The sequence below is a fragment of the Bos mutus genome, chromosome 2, assembly GCF_027580195.1.
Source record: "Bos mutus isolate GX-2022 chromosome 2, NWIPB_WYAK_1.1, whole genome shotgun sequence".
NCBI classification, from domain to species: domain Eukaryota; kingdom Metazoa; phylum Chordata; class Mammalia; order Artiodactyla; family Bovidae; genus Bos; species Bos mutus.
The window spans coordinates 111,095,047-111,115,118 of NC_091618.1; the positions used below are offsets into that span (position 1 = coordinate 111,095,047).

Below are 20,072 nucleotides of genomic sequence, written 5' to 3' on the forward strand. Positions count from 1 at the left end.
CAAAACCACTGCTGAAAGCCTAGTGTATCAGGATAAGCCTGCAGGAGGGGAAGAGGCAGGATAAGGTGCATGCTTAGTCGCTTCAGTGGGGACCGACCCTTTGGGACCATATGGATTGTGGCCCTTCAGCTTCCTCTGTCCATGGGATTCTCCAGGCAAGAATACTGGAGTGGGTTGCCATTCCCTTCTCCAGGGGATCTTCCAGACCCAAGATCAAACTTGGGTCTCCCCATTGCAGGCGGATTCTTTACTATCTGAGTTACCAGGGAAGCCCAGGGTAACAGCTAGCAGAAATTAAACACTTACTATTTACCAGGTACTGTTTTGTTGCCTGACTTGGATTAACTCATTTAATCCTCATAACAATCTTATGAAGCAGATACTTTTTCAATCGCATTTTATAGATGAAGAAACCAAGACTAAACTTTCTCCAAGGCAATGATTCCTAACCTTCCTCCTATCACGGCATACACATACAAAAGCTATTACATAGAAAAATAATTAGAACAGGAGAGTTTGGTAAATTTGCCATAAATAAGATCAGTTGATAAAGTAAAATTGCACATCTGTGTTTCAGCAACAAATAATTAGAAAAAAAATTTTTTAAAGTACCAATCTTTTTAAAAAGTATGGTCTATGAGCAATTAATGGAGAAGGCAATGGCACCCCACTCCAGTACTCTTGCCTGGAAAATCCCATGGATGGAGGAGCCTGGTAGGCTGCAGTCCATGAGGTCACTAAGAGTCGGACATGACTGAGCGACTTCACTTTGATTTTTCACTTTCATGCATCGGAGAAGGAAATGGCAACCCACTCCAGTATTTTTGCCTCGACAATCCCAGGGATGGGGAAGCCTGGTGGGCTGCCATCTATGGGGTCGCACAGAGTCGGACACGACTGAATCAACTTAGCAGCAGCAGCATGAGCAATTAAAAAATGAATACACCACTATAATTATATCCAGTTATCCCATGTCAAGCAAGAGTACATTAACCCCATTTTACAGATGAATAAACTGAGGCACAGAGAGGTTAAGTAACCTTCTCAGAGTCACACAGCTAAGGGGCTCAGCCTTGGAAAAAAGATGCCAATTATAATGGCAACAAGTTCTATGGTACCCTGGAATAAATCTAACAAAATTGTTCAAGATCTTTACAGAGAGATCAAAAAGCTTTAGTAATATACATCAAAGGCACAGTGAAGTAAGGAGATGAGGATGCTTATGGCCAGAGACAACCAGGCCAGAGGCTCCTACAGCCCATGTTCACTCCTTACCTAGCTTTCTTGGCCTCCTCAGGTGTGAGAGTTTAAAAACTGATGCCCATTCAGAACACATGAGTTTGCTTACATGGCACACCAGACAGAACATTCTGCTATTATCATTAAAGTAATTTAATTAGTAGTAACAAATTTTCCAACAAAGTAAACATAAGGTCTCACTATTTCTAAAGGCAAGCACAGTCGAACACTGAAGACAGTTCCAATCATACATGAAATCTTGCAGAATAGAAAAATAAAGGGACTATTACCCAACTCATTACCTAAGGCTAGGACAACCTTGGTACTAAAACCAGAAAAGACCTGGGAAAACAAGTTTTCAGGCCACTGTTAGATCGAAACACAAAACATAATTGTAAATCTACCCTTTAGCAATAAATATATAAAAGACACAATTAAAAGAAAGATACTAGTTACAGTAGAAACAAAAAACTTAAGGCACTTGGAATAGATCTAACAAGTGATGGGCAAATCCTTTATGGAAAAAAATCATGAAACATCAGTAAAGGACATTAGTGAGGAAGTAAACAATATTTTGCTAAAATTACCTATAGAGTTAATGATATTCTATGCATAGAACATGACAAGCTGCTTCTAAGATACAGGAGAGCAAAGAGCCAAGAATGGCCAAAACAATCCTGGAGAAGAATCAAGAGAATCAATGGTCCTACTACCAGATACGAAGATTTGTTATAAAGTAATTAATAATTATGAACATGTTATCAGTTCAGAGATAGCTCAGTGGAACAAAACCACATACAGAATAAGACCTATGAATCTGTTTATATAAGGAAAATTTATGCATGACATTGTGGACTAGGATGAGGAGATGGACTATTCAATGTTAATGATTAGCCATACAAGGGAAAAAGTTAAGTGAACTATCTAACAACTGTACACAGAAATCACTTCTCCAGAGAAACAGGACTTAAAGATAGAACTTTAAAACTTCAGAAGACTACGTAGAGCATTACCTTTCTTGCTTTGAAGCAACAAAGGATTTCTTAACATAAAACTGGAAGCATAAATTCAACTACATTAAAATAATAAAACTGCTATTCCTCAAAGAATATCAATATCAAGAGAGTGAAAATAGAGGTCAAAAACTGGAGGAAGATACTCGTTACACATGTAGTGGACTCATGGTTAGTAACCAGACATATGACCTCCTTTGAATCAATAAGAAAAAGATAAAACTCTAATATAAAAATGGACAAATATTAACATTCTTGCACAGAAGAACACATCTGTATGGTAAATAAACTTCATTAGTTACTGCTGCTGCTGCTGCTAAGTCGCTTCAGTCGTGTCCGACTCTGTGCGACCCCAGAGATGGCAGCCCACCAGGCTCCCCCGTCCCTGGGATTCTCCAGGCAAGAACACTGGAGTGGGTTGCCGTTTCCTTCTCCAATGCATGAGTGAAAAGTGCAAGTGAAGTCGTTCAGTCGTGTCCAACTCTTCTCGACCCCATGGACTGCAGCCCACCAGGCTCTTCCATCCATGGGATTTCCCAGGCAAGAGTAACGGAGTGGGGTGCCATTGCCTTCTCCATCATTAGTTACTAGAGAAATACAAATTCTTGTTTTATACCCACCAGATTGACAAAAATTTTAGTCTGACAATGGCAAGTGTTGGTGAGAATTTGTAATAATGGCAGCCATCCTGCAGCGATAGGTAGTAATCTGGAACTATCTATTAATAGTAAAACTGAGCCTGTGCATTAAAGCTACCACCCAGTGATATCTCTTCCCGTGCAGTAAGCAGACTTCTAAGACGGCTCCCGATGGTCTCCACCTCCTGGTTTCCAAAGCCGAGTGCAATTCCCTCGCACCTAGTGCTTTGCTTCTAATAGAATACAGCAAGAGGGATGGGATGCCATCCTGAGATTAGGTTTCAGAAACGGGACTTCTGCCTAGCTCTTATTCTCTGTCTCTTCTTGTTTTCTTGCGAGAAGCAAGTTGTTTTTTTTTTTTTTTTTAATATTTATTAATTTCTTTTTGCCTAAAGAGAGTACATTTTGTATTTAGAGAAATAAAATATTAGTTTTCAGGAGTTGCTTGTGAAGAATGACCAATAAATGCCTTATCAATGGCCGGATACTGATACCAGGGACCCTTGCCTCTTGTATGCATTAATCTTCATACTTTCAGCTCCTTTAACCATAATTCAGCCTTTTCAGCTTCAATTTGAATGACAGTTATTGTTCTTTCATGATTCTTTTCAGGACCAACAAAGAAAGTTTGGGCAATCCATCTTGATATACAATCCTTGAAAAGTTTCTCTGCCCACATGCCAAGGAACCAAGGCCTGAAGAGAACAGAGAAACCAAGCAGACTTCAGCCCAAGAGCCTGCGGGGGAACTAATTCCCTCCAACAACCACGTGGAGTAAGGTTGGAAGTGAATTCTTCCCCAGAAGACGATTGCGGTTCCTGGCCCACCCCTTGACAGCAGCCTTGTTAGATTCCCAAGCCAGAGGACCCAACTAAGCCACATCTGGATTCCTGACCCATAGAAACTGTGAGATAATAAATGAATGCTGTTTTAAGCTGTTTAAATTGAGGGGGGGGTGTAGTTTTTAATGCTGCAGTAGATAAATATTACATCTGAGTATAAATCTTAGCAGAGCACTCTCCAGCAAGTGCAGCAAGGCACACTGCTATGTGGAGTGTGGATTACAAGTGAGCCCAGAAACTGCTCCTTCTATCCACAGGGATGCAAAGAACAGGTAGGTCAAGGCACACCCAGGATAAGCAGAATTCAAGAGCATATTGTCGCCAGCCGAGGGCAGTTTCATTTCTCTACCCATGTGTCATACGATGTCCTTGGGTTTTGTGCGTACATGCCACGATGTGCAAAAGGTAGGAAAGCACTGGATTAGAAAACAACTTCCATTTCTTCCAGAATGTGCTTGGTAATTTATATTTCCCATGACAGTGTTCTCAATGTTTCATCACCTGGGAACTCACTAAAACTGCAAATTTTCAGACTCCATCTCAGACCTAAATCAGGCACTCTAGGAAGGAGTCCTGTCAATCGGTTTTCTTAAAAAGCTTCCAGGTGATTGTAATACAAGCTGAAGTCTGAGAAACACTGTTGCAGGAGTTTGTGCCTTTCACCTGGTTTCAAATTTATTGGCAAATTATGTCCTCTTTCCAATTGCTAATGTTGTTAGTGTTTTCTCCTCTTGGGCAACTCTGAAGCTTTATCACTGCTACTGCTACTGCTAAGTCACTTCAGTCGTGTTCGACCCTGTGCGATCCCATAGACAGCAGCCCACCAGGCTCCCCCGTCCCTGGGATTCTCCAGGCAAGAACCCTGGAGTGGGTTGCCATTTCCTTCTCCAATGCATGAAAGTGAAAAGTGAAAGGGAAGTCTCTCAGTCGTGTCCGACCCTCAGCGACCCCATGGACTGCAGCCTACCAGGCTCCTCCGTCCATGGGATTTTCCAGGCAAGAGTACTGGAGTGGGGTGCCATTGCCTTCTCTGTTATCACTACTATTAGTCTTTTCAAAAGACTATACTTAACTGTTCCTTTACTTTCTATTTATTAATTTTTTTCTTTTATTATTTCCATCCTTCTGCCTTCTTAAGAATTATTCTGATATTCTGTTCCTGTTAACCAAATATTTGGGGGTACTTTTAACCAAATATTTGGCTCAGATTGATTGGGGGAGGTGGTGGATAACAGTGATGGTATAAATTCTGGCCTCAAACACATGTGATGACAAACTTGTGATCAGATATTCTCCAAGTATTTTTCCCTGTTTTTACATTTTATTTAGATCTAAGGACAAAGGTAAATTCCCTCCACTATCTCCCTTTCTACGGCACCCCACCCTCACCACCACATCCCTGGTCAACACTCTTGAATGTACCTAGAACAACCTTTCTGGAATTCTGGCTTCATATGGATGTTTTCCTGTCTATCATCTCAGCTTTTTACAGGCTTCATGCTTTTGTCTGTCCTCCTCAGCATATGGCCAGACACCTCCTGGCAAATACCATCATCACATAGGCTTACTTCTCTGAATTTTTACTTTCTTGTTATTTATTGGAAGGATATTCCTCCTTTTCCCAATAGGCCAGCCAAGTGCTTTTAAGGATTTTTCCCAACTTTTTCCCTTTGGGCTTCCCTTTGGCTCAGCTGGTAAAGAATCCGCCTGTAATGAGGGAGACCTGGGTTTGATCCCTGGGTTGGGACGATCCCCTGGAGAAGGGGAAGGCTACCCACTCCAGTATTCTGACCTGGATAAGTCCAAGGAATGTATAGTTCATGGGGTCGCAAAGAGTAGGACGTGACTGAGCGACTGTCACTTTTCACTAAAGTTTATTTTGTGCAGAATTTTTAGTTCCATAGGGGAAGACTTCTCTGGACATCTAGTCTTCCGTATAACCAGAAATGGAAGTCATCATATTTGTAACATTCTGTTTGTCTTTTCCTAACTTTTAAAGTTGAATGCTTATCTCATTCTTCAGGTTAAAATTTTGAGTGTTTTCCATCACTATCCAACATTACTATTGCATAGTGCAACACAGAATGCTCTTTGTATATAATTTCACAAAACTTAATGAGATGTGTACTATCAGTATTCCTCATTTTATCAATGAAGAAACTGAAATGAAAAATTAATCTCCCTAGGATCACAAAGATAGGTAGCCTTCAGGGAAATAAGGATTCCAACCCAGGTCTACCTGCATTCAAAATGAAGTTCTTGTAACTAATTTGATGTATTTTATAGGGGAAAAGGGGGGCAACATTTGAAACGAGGGGGAAAAGGGAAAAATGACATCGTTTGGTTTAGAGTGTTAGAATAAAACGTATCTCACAATTTGAATTAACGGAGAGAGCAAGAAGCAGGTTATTAAGGGAATAATAACAACCCAACCCAAATTCAGAGAACCCAGTGCAAACTGAGAGAGTGTGGCAAGCAGTAACAGGTGTGCCTGGATTGTGGGCGGCTTCCCAGGCACTCACAGCCATCCGTCTTTCCCTGCCTAATTCAAATCGCTACTAATTTGTGCTTTCCTGGCAATATCTCAATTTGCAGAAAGAAAGAAACAAATTTTAATCCAAATGGCCATGTTTGTAATGTATAGAGCCATCACTGGCAAACATATTTTTAGCCCCAAATAAAATAGTCTCTTCTGCTAATCCCAGACCTTGGCTCCAAGCCAACTGGCTTCTTGCTTTTATTATTTGCAACAGAATCCAGGATTCAGAAGGAATAAAAGAGCTGAACAAGAATATAACTCCTGATAATATTGTCTCTGCACCTTGCGCACTTATCCTTTTTGTCTCTCCCCAGGGGAAAAGCAGTTATTCTTACTTATGCTAAATCCAGTTGTTCCCCACTGAGGCCATGTAAAACTTGGCACCAAGTACATGGGGAAATAAAAAGTCAAGGCAGTGGGAGGTGCTCACACTAAAGCAACAGGCGGCCCCAAAGCCCCAAACTGTTCCATCCATTTTCTCCTAAAAATAAAGGGTTCTATTCATCAAAAACTTTTATATATTCCTGTGATTTTTCTTACCAGAAAAAAGCCAACATGATATGCAGGCAAAGAATAACAACTCCTGATTCACAAACCATGCTATCCTTTCATTTCCCAGAGTAAGCAAATAATCCAGACAGAGGACGAGTAGGAGAGGCTCAGCTTTTGCTGTACTCACCAGACAAAAAAAAAAAGTCTTCTGCAAAAAGGGATCAGACCTCAAATTAGACATCTAAATTGTTAGGTTGAAAGGAAACTGTCTCCCTTCTGCATACCCACTTAATGAAATTAATTACACAACCCATACTTGTGAGAGATGGTTGAACTTTGTTTTAACGTAATTTCTAAATATCATAGATTTCTTGTCATTTTTTCCCAGGCAAGAAAAATTGATTAGGTAGAATTCACCAGGATTTAAAGATGATTTAGACTTTATTTCTACTCTCTCTCCCATTTCCTCTCAATCGTGAACAATGATCTTTCTGTTGTAAATCTAAATTATTTTGTGTTTTAGAATGTTTCCTCTAACACAATGTTAGCTAAAAATTTTAAAGAGTTAAGACATCACAATTCCACCACACTAAAAGTCCTCTGGGTTCCATTTTCCAGGCTTCATTTATGCCCTGAATTTGCATGCATTCATTTTACATAATCATAATCCTAGCACGGTTTGGGTTTTTTATTTCGGTTATTGAAGTATAGTTGACTTACAATATTGTGTTAGTGTCAGGTATACAGCATAGTGATTCAGAGTATTTGCAGATTATATTCCATTGTATTTTATTATAAGATACGGGGTATAATTCCCTGTGCTATACAGTATATCCTTGTTGCTTATCTATTTTATATATCATAGTTTGTGTGTATTAATCGCATACTCCTAGTTTGTACCTCCCCATCCCTCTCCCCTTTGTTTACCAGAAGTCTGTTTTCTATATCTGTGAATCTGTTTCTGTTTTGCATATCCATTCATTTATATTATATTTTATATTCCACATACAAATGATATCGTACAGGTTTGTCTTTCTCTGTCTGACTTACTTCACTTAGCATAATAACCTCCGAGTCCATCCATGTTGTTGCAAATAGCAGAATTTCTTTTTTTTTTTTTTGTGGCTGAGTAGTATCTCATTCGGAGAAGGCAATGGCACCCCACTCCAGTACTCTTGCCTTGAAAATCCCATGGACGGAGGAGCCTGGTAGGCTGAGGTCCATGGTGTCGCTGAGGGTTGGACACGACTGAGCGACTTCACTTTCACTTTTCACTTTCATGCATTGGAGAAGGAAATGGCAACCCACTCCAGTGTTCTTGCCTGGAGAATCCCAGGGACGGGAAGCCTGGTGGGCTGCTGTCTATGGGGTCGCACAGAGTCAGACATGACTGAAGCGACTTAGCAGCAGCAGCAGTATCTCATTGTATGTATGTATGTATGTGAATGTATGTGTATGTATATATACATACACACACACCACATCTTCTTTATCCATTCATCTGTTGATGGACACTTTGGTTGCTTCCATACATTGGCAATTGTAAATAATGCTACATGAACATTGGGGTGCATGCATCCTTTCAAATTAGTGTTTTTGGTTTCTTTTGGATATATACCCAGAAAAGGACTAGCTGAGTCATATGGTAGTCCTATTTTTAGTTTTTAAAGGAAACATAATTTTTTTCATAGTGGCTGCCCCAATTTACACTCTCAACAACAGCGTAGAGGAGTTCCATTTTCTCCACGGCCTCTCCAACATTTGTTACTTATAGACTTTTTGATGATAACCATTCTGACTGATGTGAGATGATACTTTGCTGTGGTTTTGATTTGCATTTCTCTTAAAATTAGTGGTTAAATATCTTTCCATGTGCTTGTTAGCCATCTCTATGTTTTCTTTGAAAAAATATCTATTCTAGTCTTATGCCCATGTTTTGATTGGATTGTTTCTTTTTGAAATTGAGTTATATGAGCTGTTTGTATATTTTGGATATTAACCCTTGGTCAGTCACATGATTTGCACGTATTCTCTCCCATTTCATAGGTTGTCTTTTCATTTTGTTGATGGTTTCCTTTGCTGTACAAAAGCTTTTAGGTTTAGTTAGGTCCAATTTGTTTTTTGCTCTTATTTCTTTTGCCTTAGGAGACTGATCCAAGAAAACAGTGCTATGATTTATGTCAAAGAGTATTCCAGCTATGTTCTCTTTTAGGAGCTTTATGGTTTCAGATGTTAAGTTTAGGTCTTGAAACCATTTGAGTTTGTTTTTGTATACGGTGTGAGGAAGTGTTCTAATTTCATTGATTTACATGTAGCTCCAGTATTCCTGCCTGGAAAATCCCATGGACGGAGGAGCCTGGTAGGCTACAGTCCATGGGGTCGCTGAGGGTCGGACACGACTGAGGGACTTCACTTTCACATGTAGCTATACAGTTTGCCTAGCACTACTTGTTGAAGAGACGTCTTTTTTTCCATTGTATATTCTTGCCTCATTTGTCATAGATTCAGTTCAGTTCAATCGCTCAGTTGTGTCCGAGTTGTCTGTAAGTGCATTGATTTATTTCTGGACTCTCTAGTCTGTTCCATTGATCTATGTGTCTGGTTTTGAGCCAATACCATGCTGCTTTGATTACTATAGCCTTGTAGAATAGTCTGAAGTCTATGAGGTTTATACCTCTCTCTTTGTTAGTTTTTCTCAGGATTACTTTGGCAATTTGAGGTCTTCTGTGGTTCCATATAAATTTTATGATTATTTGTTCTAATTGTTTGGAAAATGTCCTGGGTATTTTGATAGGGATTGCATTAAATCTTTAGATTGCTTTGGATAGTATGGCCATGTTAATAATATTAGCTTTTAAAATCTCTACTATTTTATTTATCTGCCATTTCCACTGCCCCCACCACCACCCTCCACGCCATATCCTCTTCATTAATGTCCTACTCAAGGACTGGAAAAGGAAAAATTTCAAACTAATATTTTAATTATTTGATTAAAGGTAGTTGCCCATACTTATAAAAAGAGTATATTTAGATTGATGTTGGAGATAATTGTGAAAATGAAGTGAGTAGATTATGGGTTTCATGTATCTTACATGTAAAGTGGAAAGAATCAGTTATGTAGAACAATTTAATAATGAAGCTATTTCAAAGATTGCTTGTATTTTGGGTTGGACTGTTTCCTGTGGACAGAGGTCATAAAAATCTTGCACTGTAACTCAGGAAATCTGTATCATAAATCATCCTGGAGCTCAAATATCAGCATTTTAAAGAGGATTCTGGTGCTGTGCTGCACAGGTTGTAAGAAACTTAACTAAGATACTCAAGTATTGTTATATAGCAGAGAATACTTTGCAATATCCAGTAAGGCTTTCTCCCCAAGGTTTCTTGTAACTATTTCACTCCCTCTTCCTTTCAGACAGCAGGCAACTCTGCATGCTCACTGTCTTTAGCAAGAGAGTGTATAAAGGCAAGAACAAAGAAACCATTGTTTACCTTTGAGTTCCGTTTTAGATTCTTAAAACTAAGAAGGGAAATGAAACTAATTTTGGAAGTAAATTGTCCAGTGCAGGAGCCAGACTGGTTGACAGAGGCAAGTCTGTTTGTGTTGTCTAAAAGGGCTCAATATGAAGAACATGAAGCCACAACACCCAGAGAGGAGAAGCTTACATGAACACATAAGGGCAGCTTACCTATCTTTCAAAAGTGAATTTTGCGCAGGTGATGGGAAAGAAGATTCTAGAAGAACTTATCCAGGACTTGGGTTTCATTCAGCCTGGCTAAACCATGTGTGACAGAGTGCAGATTGTTGAATGAAAGCTAGCATTTGGCGGGCTCCTGGACAGAGGAGCCTGGCAGGCTACAGTCCGTGGGGTTTCAAAGAGTCGGACACGACTGAGCACTCGTGCATGGACAGAAGGGGCTGTGCACGGGCCGAGGGGTGTGGCTGAGGAGAGGGCAAACCTCACAGAGAAGTGCTGCATCCAGCACTGTTCCTGAGCAGACTGAGATACTGCAGCTGGGGCGTGGGGCTTCAGGTAGATCTTGTCTTAGACTACATTAGGGCATCCCCAGCCTGCCTCCTGGGGCTTTCCAACTGGCACTAGTGGTAAAGAATCTCCCTGCCAATGCAGGAGATGCAAGAGATGCAGGTACAATCCCTGGGTCGGGAAGATCCCCTGGAGAAGGGAACGGTAACCCACTCTAGAATTCTTGCCTGCAAAAATCTCATGGATAGAGGAGCCTAAAGAGCTACAGTCCATAGGGTCACAAAGATCCATACACGGCTGAGCACACATTATTGTACTGTATTTGAACCTGCCTCTTTAGCACAGAAGGCAACACACCAGTGTCATAGGTTAGGGCATACTATCAGATCCAGTGTACTCCTGCATGGTTCAGGAAACATGATCAAGAGTCTCTGACCCTCAAAGAGGAAGTGGGAGTGACTACCTGGGCCCCTGAAGGAGGAAGAGGCACAGTGTAGACCAACTCAGAATTACTGGGGTTAGTTCATCAGCCAGGGAGGCAATAAAAATAAAGGAGATCACCCAGGACCATGTGGGCCTCAGGAAGGGTGAACATTTCACAGGCCAGAGCTCCTTCTTGATCCCCACTCCTCTCCATGAGGGAATATATATCCCTCTGGGAGAAAGGAAGGAGAACAGGGGAGGAAGAATTCCATATCTGATGTGTATTTATCCAAGAGAATCTGAGTTGAAACCGAAGATGACAGGTGAGTTAGAAAAACATCTTTGCAAATCAGAGTCCTAAGACTCTCAAGTTCATACTATCTATACAAGGATGAATGTGCAAAGAGACCTTGGAAAAATCCAAATAATTAGACCTTAGAAAGACCAGAATGGGCAGTTGGGTTGACCATGGGAGCTTCATACTGGTATTTGGCCATTAATGTGATTCAGCTTCTTGCTCTTCATGTGTTTGCTCCCTTGTCCCTTCTCTCCTCTTCTAGCTGATTCTTTCTGTGTTTCCAGACCAGTTTGCCTAGAGAATGAATTGCATTGGCCCAGCTCATCTGTTCACACCAAGTCTCACCATAGTCAGGCAGCCCGAAGTCTGCCCTGTATCAGTCTCATCACACGACACATACACCCAACCTCCCCACACTCCCCAACCCCCATGCAGGTACTCGTGTATATGTGATGACCAGCTAAAGTTGAGCAAGGCAAACTTGATGAATGATATTCCCAGTATCTACAGGTAAAACATGGAAGAAAAATATTCATTATACAAGTCACTGGAACCTAGATTTTTCCTGTTTGTGAACTTGAACTTATATGAGCAAGTATGTGTGAGTGCTTCATACATGTCTTGGAGCCTTCAATGTTGACTGTCATTATCAACAAAATTAGCTCAGAACAAAACCTTGGTTTTTAAGTCTCTTTGAAATTCTGTTTTTTTTTTCTTCCTCGGGAATTTGCTAATCATTCTCTGCAATTATTCCACACATGTAAATCCTGCTTCTCTACCAAGACAAAAAATCCTTTAGGATTTTTTCCTATTTTTCTTTTGGACCCTCCACAGACTCTAGGGGAGTGTTAAGTACATAGAAACTGCTTCAGTGATAGAATATTTTCAGTTATTCATTTACTTTGCTAGGTATTAATTAAATCAAACTGAAAGTTTATTGAATTGGATTTATTGAATTGAATTGAGATTTCCTGTTAATAAGACAGTAATCACTTGAATTTTACTAATGAACACCTCCAGAGAACTGAGATTCACTGTTTGTAGTCTCTCAGACATGCCAGCCTCTTTCATGCCTGCCTGTCTTTGCTCATGCTGCTGCTGCTAAGTCACTTCAGTCGTGTCCGACTCTGTGCGACCCTATGGACTGCAGCCTACCAGGCTTCTCCATCCATGGGATTCTCCAGGCAAGAACACTGGAGTGGGTTGCCATTTTCTTCTCCAATGCATGAAAGTGGAAAATGAAAGTGAAGTCACTCAGTCGTGTCTGACTCTTAGCGACCCCATGGACTGCAGCCTACCAGGCTCCGCCATCCATGGGATTTTCCGGGCAACAGTACTAAAGTGGGGTGCCATGCTATTAACCTGGAAAACATGTTTTCATTCTCTCAAAGTGTTGTGCAAAGTCCACCTTCTTTATGAAGTATTTTTTCAGTACCACCTTAAGATGTCATGGACCAATCCCTTCTTCTGGCTTCTCTAAACTTTGTGACTACTTAGTAGTTTATTTTTTATTAATTATATGACTACCTCTTCATCAGAGTGTAAACTCCATGAATTCAAGAACTATATTTTATTAATCTTTGAACTTCCAACATCTTCCATGATTCTTTGGATGCTGTGATCACTTCTTAGTGTACATTGAATGTCAAATGGCTACTGGACACCCACCAAGTGGTCTTACAGCTAATGTAATGGGAAAGCACATTTATGTAACTTGTCAAAGGTAAGAGAGCTCATCAGAGAATCAAGGGTCCCAATGTGACACCACCCTTTCTATGCTGCAAGCATTCTGACATGGAGAATAAAAAAAGATACATCAGCAGAAAGTACCAAATGGTTTCAGACCTACTTTATGAATCTAAAAGATAAACCACTCATTTTTTAAACTTTTCTTCTGGCAGACTTCAGACCTATATAAAAAACCAGGATAGTCTAGCAGAATCTCTAACTTCAAGAATTTTCGATGTATGGCAAATCTTATACCATTTATGCCCTGGTCTACTTTCTGTCTCTACTGGATTTTAGGGCTAAATCTAGACATTAAATCATTACTTCCATGAACATTACCAGATATATCTCTCAAACATAATTATGTGTTAGATATAACCATAATGTCACTAACACTAAAAGATAATACTACTTTCATAGTATCATCAAATATACAGTCAGTGTTCAAATGAGATCCATACTTTACATTTGGTTGATGTTTTTTTTGTCTCTTTTAAACTATAGTCTCTCCCTCCCCACCCCCCGTTCCCCTTTGTAATTTATTAATTGAAACACCTAGATCATCTGTCTCAATAGAGTTTCCAACTTTCTGGATTTGGTGGTTGAATCCTCACATTGTGTGAATCGTGTTCTTCTATTTCCTGTACTTCTTGTAAACTAGTAGTTACATTTTCAGCCCTGTCCAACAAAATTTTCTATGATGATAGAAATGTTCTATATCTGCATTCTGTATCTGCATCTGTATCTGCAGTAATGTGACTGAAGGACTGAATAATTTTATTTTGTTTTAATTAATTTAAATTTACATAGACACAAATGGCTAGTGTCTACCATATTGGACAGCACATAGAGGTTAATTGAAATTTAAGTTAGGTTAATTGAAATTGAAATATAGATACATTGTTAATTGCCATTGTATTGGATTTGGGTTTGCTTGTTTATCAAGAGGAGAAGGCAATGGCAACCCACTCCAGTACTCTTGCCTGGAGAATCCCATGGACTCAGGAGCCTGGTGGGCTGCCGTCTACGGGGTCGCACAGAGTCGGACACGACTGAAGCGACTTAGCTGTTTATCAAGAATACTTCATAATGGTGAGCTTCCACTAGGGGGCGAAAAATGTCTGGTTGTTTCTGTAATGTCAGCAGCCCACTGAGAAGGTAACCTACATCCACAAATTCATTAGAGGGTGGTAAAATGATCATATTCTATCATTCCTTCTTCATTTACTAGCCTAAATCTATCAAGTAAAGGTTTCTCTCATCAACAATTTGATTGTCTGAGGTGTAATTAATACAGGGAAGTCAGAATAAAAGCTTGATTTTTTTTTTTCCAGAAAAATGATTAGGTTCCCAGCATTCTCCAAAGATGAAACTTATTGGTTTTAGTGTGCTTCGTTTCATTGCAGATATTCATCTTGATGCTTGAATTGTCTCTATTGTAACCTACAGAGTCTCTTCATATTGGCTTTTGAATCCTTTTGTCATGACACCAGTAATTTTTCATAGTGTCCTGATTTCCTAACAAGGTATCCCAAGCTTGTCACAATCATTTCCTGCCCCAATTAATTAGCTGTTTCCCCAAGAGACCTTAGTTGCTTTTGGTTGGAAGTTGTATTTAGAGACTGCAGTCTGGGTGCTAGAATAGACCAGTGAGACTGGGTTCATCATTATTCCTAGGCCTTTCCAGTAGATGGAACTAGGAAATAATTTTTAATAGAAAATGCGTCTTGCATTTATACTTCTAATTCAAATTTAGGATTGCATATTTTTTACTTCTCATATTTTATAATTCTTTTATGTTGAAAATCTTGGCTTCTAAAGAACACAATGACTTACTTGTTTTATCTTATTACATATATAATAGCTTAGAATATCTGTATCAATATTATCATTAGCAATATAACTGCTGGAAAAATTCAAGTTTGTTTATTTTTACAGTTCTTTTGTATTAGGGTACATTTCAGTCAAATTATTATTTTTAAAATACTTTAAAATAGTTCTCTGTGTAGTTAAGCCACCCACTCAATCCACAATTGGGTTTATTAATTTCATTTATTTTCATGTTATTTTAATCATGTAAAACATTTACATGATTCCAAAGTCAAATATCTAAGTAACTTTGGAAATGTCTGGCTTCTATTACGATTCCCTCCTTTCATCCCTTCCATCTCTCTGGGACATTTTTTAAAATTAGATTTTGGGAGGCAGGACGGGGACGGGGATGCAGACGCTCGCAAGCCCAGCCAACACTCAGCAAGAATGGAAATCCCTCCGACCCACTACCCGGCCGCCAGGGCGGCCTCGGTGGTAGAGAGCTGCATCAACTACCAGCAGGGGACTCCCCACAAGGTGTTTCTGGTGCAGACAGTCGAACAAGCCAGCCTGAAGGATATTCCAGGAAGAGGACATAAGTACCGCCTTAAATTTTCTGTGGAAGAAATTATCCAAAAAGAAGTTACAGTGAACTGCACAGCTGAAGTACTGTACCGTCCAACGGGACAAGATACTGCACCAGAAGTCAACTTAACATTTGAAGGAGAAATTGGAAAAAACCCAGATGAAGAAGATAACACATTTTATCAAAGACTCAAATCCATATAGGAATCACTAGACGCACAAAATATTCCAGACAGTTTTGGAAATGTACCTCCAGAAATGAAGCCAGTTCGACATTTAGCCTGGGTTGCCAGTGGTTATATAATATGGCAAAATTCTACTGAAAATACATGGTATAAAATGGCAAAAATTCAAACTGTCAAGCAAGTGCAAAGAAATGATGACTTCATCGAGTTAGACTACACTATTCTCCTTCATGACATTGCATCTCAGGAGATTATTCCTTGGCAAATGCAAGTTCTCTGGCATCCACAATATGATACTAAAGTAAAACATAATAGCCGTCTGCCAAAGGAAGCACAATTGGAATAAATGAAGACCATAACATTGGATTAAGTGTAAACATGCTTGTTAATGATGACCTGTATACCAGTCTTCATTGATATCTAGCTTAAGGGGTTAGACAAATCCCCAAAGTGTCATTATCTATAAATGGCCTGAGTACAGTACAGAACTATATAGCTTCCATAATAAAGAGCATCACAGTGTACAAGTGTCTTATCAACAGTAGCGGTGCCGTGTATACCCCTAATAAAACCTTTTAATTCCAGGCTCAAAAAAAAAAAAATTAGATTTTGGTTTATCTTCCACTTAAACTGATAAATCTGAAACTTAAAAAAAATTACCATGTACCTTGAGTCACAAGCATTCCCATTTTATTTCGGCAGGACCTGTCCCATTCTTTTTTGCATTTGATTTGCCCAAAGTGAGGATGGTGGCAGTAATAGCCCAGTGACAGTTTGCATGAGTATGGTTCTGGTCAGCGTCGAAAACGCCAAGAGGTTTCAAGCTTCTTTTTATGTATGTTACAGTCACAAGGCAGATCTGAAATCGTTTCATACTCTCTGCTGATACATCGTTTGTTCTTTGAGACTCAAGATGGTTGCAGTAGTGAAACAGGAGCATCAAGACTCATATCCCTTCAGTGAGGACGGACCATGCATTTGCTAAATCCTGGAAAAAGAGAGCATTGGGGGAAACAATTGAGTCCATTACTCTGGGCCTGCAATAAATGCATTTTAGGTAACTATTATCATGATCAACACCAAAAACACACCTGTGATAGAGCTTTGTGTGTGGGGGCCATGAAAATGCACCTCGTAGGACTGTAACTGCAGGGAGTGTAACTGACGGGGGGCAAGGACAAGCAGCAACTGATACGCTCTGAAATCCATTGCAGTGTTTTCAAAAGAATAACATCTTCACTGAGATGGAATTTACATACCATAAAACTCATGCTTTTAAAGTACACAATTCTTTAAAATAATACAAGTAATTTAAAACCCAGCAGTTTTTTATTATGTGCATAAAGATGTATAACCATCACCATTATCTGATCCCATAACATTTTAATTACTCCAAAAGGAAGACCTGTCCCTATCAGCAGTCACTCTTCATTCTTCACTCCCTCCTGCTATGGCAAGCACTAACATACTCTTTGTCTCCGTGGATTTGCCTGATCTTAACAAGACCCCAGCCCCTGGAACCACTGTTCTACTTTCTGTCTCTGTGATTTTGACTACTCTAGGTGCCTCATATACTATAATCATACATCATTTGTCTTTTCGTGACTAGCTTATTTCATTTAGCAGGATGTCCTCCAGGTTCCTCATCTGTAGCATATGACAGAATCTCCTTCTTTTTAAGGGTGAATAATAATTATTCCACTGTGTATGTGGAAACAATGTCAGACTTTATTTCTGGGGGCTCCAAAATCACTGCAGATGGTGACTGCAGCCATGAAATTAAAAGATGCTTACTCCCTGGAAGGAAAGTTATGACCAACCTAGATAGCATATTCAAAAGCAGAGACATTACTTTGCCAACAAAGGTCCGTCTAGTCAAGGTTATGGTTTTTCCAGTGGTCGTGTATGGATGTGAGAGTTGGACTGTGAAGAAAGCTGAGCACCGAAGAATTGATGCTTCTGAACTGTGGTGTTGGAGAAGACTCTTGAGAGTCCCTTGGATTGCAAGGAGATCCAACCAGTCCATCCTAAAAGAAATCAGTCCTGGGTGTTCATTGGAAGGACTGATACTGAAGCTGAAATTCCAATACTTTGGCCACCTCATACGAAGAGTTGACTCATTGGAAAAGACTCTGATGCTGGGAGGGATTGGGGGCAGGAGGAGAAGGGGACGACAGAGGATGAGATGGCTGGATGGCATCACTGACTCAATGGACTTGAGTCTGAGTGAACTCTGGGAGTTGGTGATGGACAGGGAGGCCTGGCGTTCTGCAATTCATGGGGTTGCAAAGAGTCAGACATGACTGAGCGACTGAACTGACTGATGTATGTATACACAAACACACAAACAGTTGTCCCTCTGTTTCCATGGGGCATTGGTTCAAGGACAGCTTCCCACCCTCTATGGATGTTCAATCCCTTTAGTATACGATCAGAAGTTGATTGAATCCATGGACATGAAATCCATGGATACAGGAGACTGATTGTATATTGACTGAAAAAACTCCACATATAGGTAGACTCCCACATTTCAAACCTGTGTTGCTCAACAGTCAGCTATATATGTGTATATATGTATGTATGTGTATTCATCACTGAGGATAAAAAAGCAAGGTCATGTGATCACATGTTGGGTCACAGTATGGCGTGGAGGAAGAGTTGTTCCCCTATATAAAGGAAAGGATTCAGAGTAGATAAAACCATATATGTCCACTACCATGGGTATCTGAAAAGTCTCAAAGTTAGGAAGGACAGATGGGCCTCATGCAAAAGAAGAACCAGGAATCCAAAAAGAATCGGGAACTAAACAAGCTATGTTCTTTACGGAGGCCCATGGCCTCTTGTCTCTGCTTTGTGTGTCTCTGTTTCATCCGTTGCTCATTCTGCAGTGTTGCTTTCTCTGCTTTTCTGTGGGGACTACAGGTGGCTGTCCCACAGCTTCTGTGTCCAATTGAAACACTTTATTGTGTTGAAGAATACTGAAAGACAGTGATCTTTTGCCTTTCCTTGTAAATTTTATATTACTAATTATAATTATGATGCTTTACTCATATCTTGGGCTTCCCTGGTGGCTTCCCTTGTAAAGAATCTCCCAGCCAATGCAGAAGACGTGGGTTTGATCCCTGGGTCAGGAAGATTCCCTGGAGAAAGAAAGGGCAACCCACTCCAGTATTCTTGCCTGGGACATCCCATGGACAGAGGGGCCTGGCGGGATACAGTCCATGGGGTTGCAAAAGAGTCAGACACAACTTAGTGACTAAACAACTACAACTATCTTAGCCAAATAAGCTATGTATATTATTTTTAAAGGTTCAAGAATATGTAACGTTTGGATTTGGAATAGATCTAAAGCAAAACATGGCCTCTACTGAGAGTCTGTATTTATCATTCCAGTTAAAATGTTTAGTAAGTGAAGAATATTAAAACAAACAAACAAACAAAAAACCCAGAGACTGATGATCATCTCTTAGTATCTGGTGAAAATTTTTGGAATTATATTTTGGACCAAATGTCATCCTCTACTTCAGTAATTATGTATAACAAGCAATGGAGTCAGATAGTAAAGACAAGGCTAAAGAGGCCCACTCTTCGGAAGGCTATAGTTCGCAGGGATGGGGGCCATGTATTCAGCAAATACCCACAAACTGTCTACTACTCTGTAGGAAACCAACAGTTTCTGCCCAAGTGTGGCACAGACAACAAGCTACCCATTAAAAGTCATGGTCCCACTTTCGTAGAGTAACATTTGCACTGAGGATCAGCTGCTCAGCACTACATTTCCCAACACTTCTTGCATCTAAGTGGGACCATATGATGAATGCTCACCAATGGAATGTGGGCAGAAACGATGTATACCCTCCAGGCCTGGCCACCCCCACACCTCCCCAGCCCCCACTTCATGTCTGCTCTCCTACCAGCTGGAAGCAGAAGACTCCAAAAGTCTAGAGAGAGATGGGTGATCTTTTATGTGAGGGCCAGCCAGGCAGTAAATATCTTGTTTTGAGAGTCATACAGTCTTTGTTAAAAGTGCTGAACTCTGGAATATACACAAATATTGAATCATTATGTTGTACATCTGAAGCAAATATAATGTCATATGTCAATTATACCTCATTAAAAAATAATTGATTATTAAGTAAAATTAGAAACAAAACAAGGAAAAGGAAACTACTGATCTCATTGTAGTGCAAATGCAGCCATAGACAATACAACGAATGTGTGGCTGGATTTGGTTGTCAGGTCACATTTTAGGACAGCCTTTGTCCTGTAATCTTGGCTCCACATATGAACTC

The 20,072-nt window shown here is 40.0% G+C and overlaps 1 pseudogene; it reads left to right on the forward strand.

Moving 5' to 3' along the window:
• The first annotated feature begins 15,411 nt into the window (after nucleotides 1-15,411).
• On the forward strand, nucleotides 15,412-16,357 carry LOC102268480 (latexin pseudogene; annotated as a pseudogene).
• The last annotated feature ends 3,715 nt before the right edge of the window (nucleotides 16,358-20,072 follow it).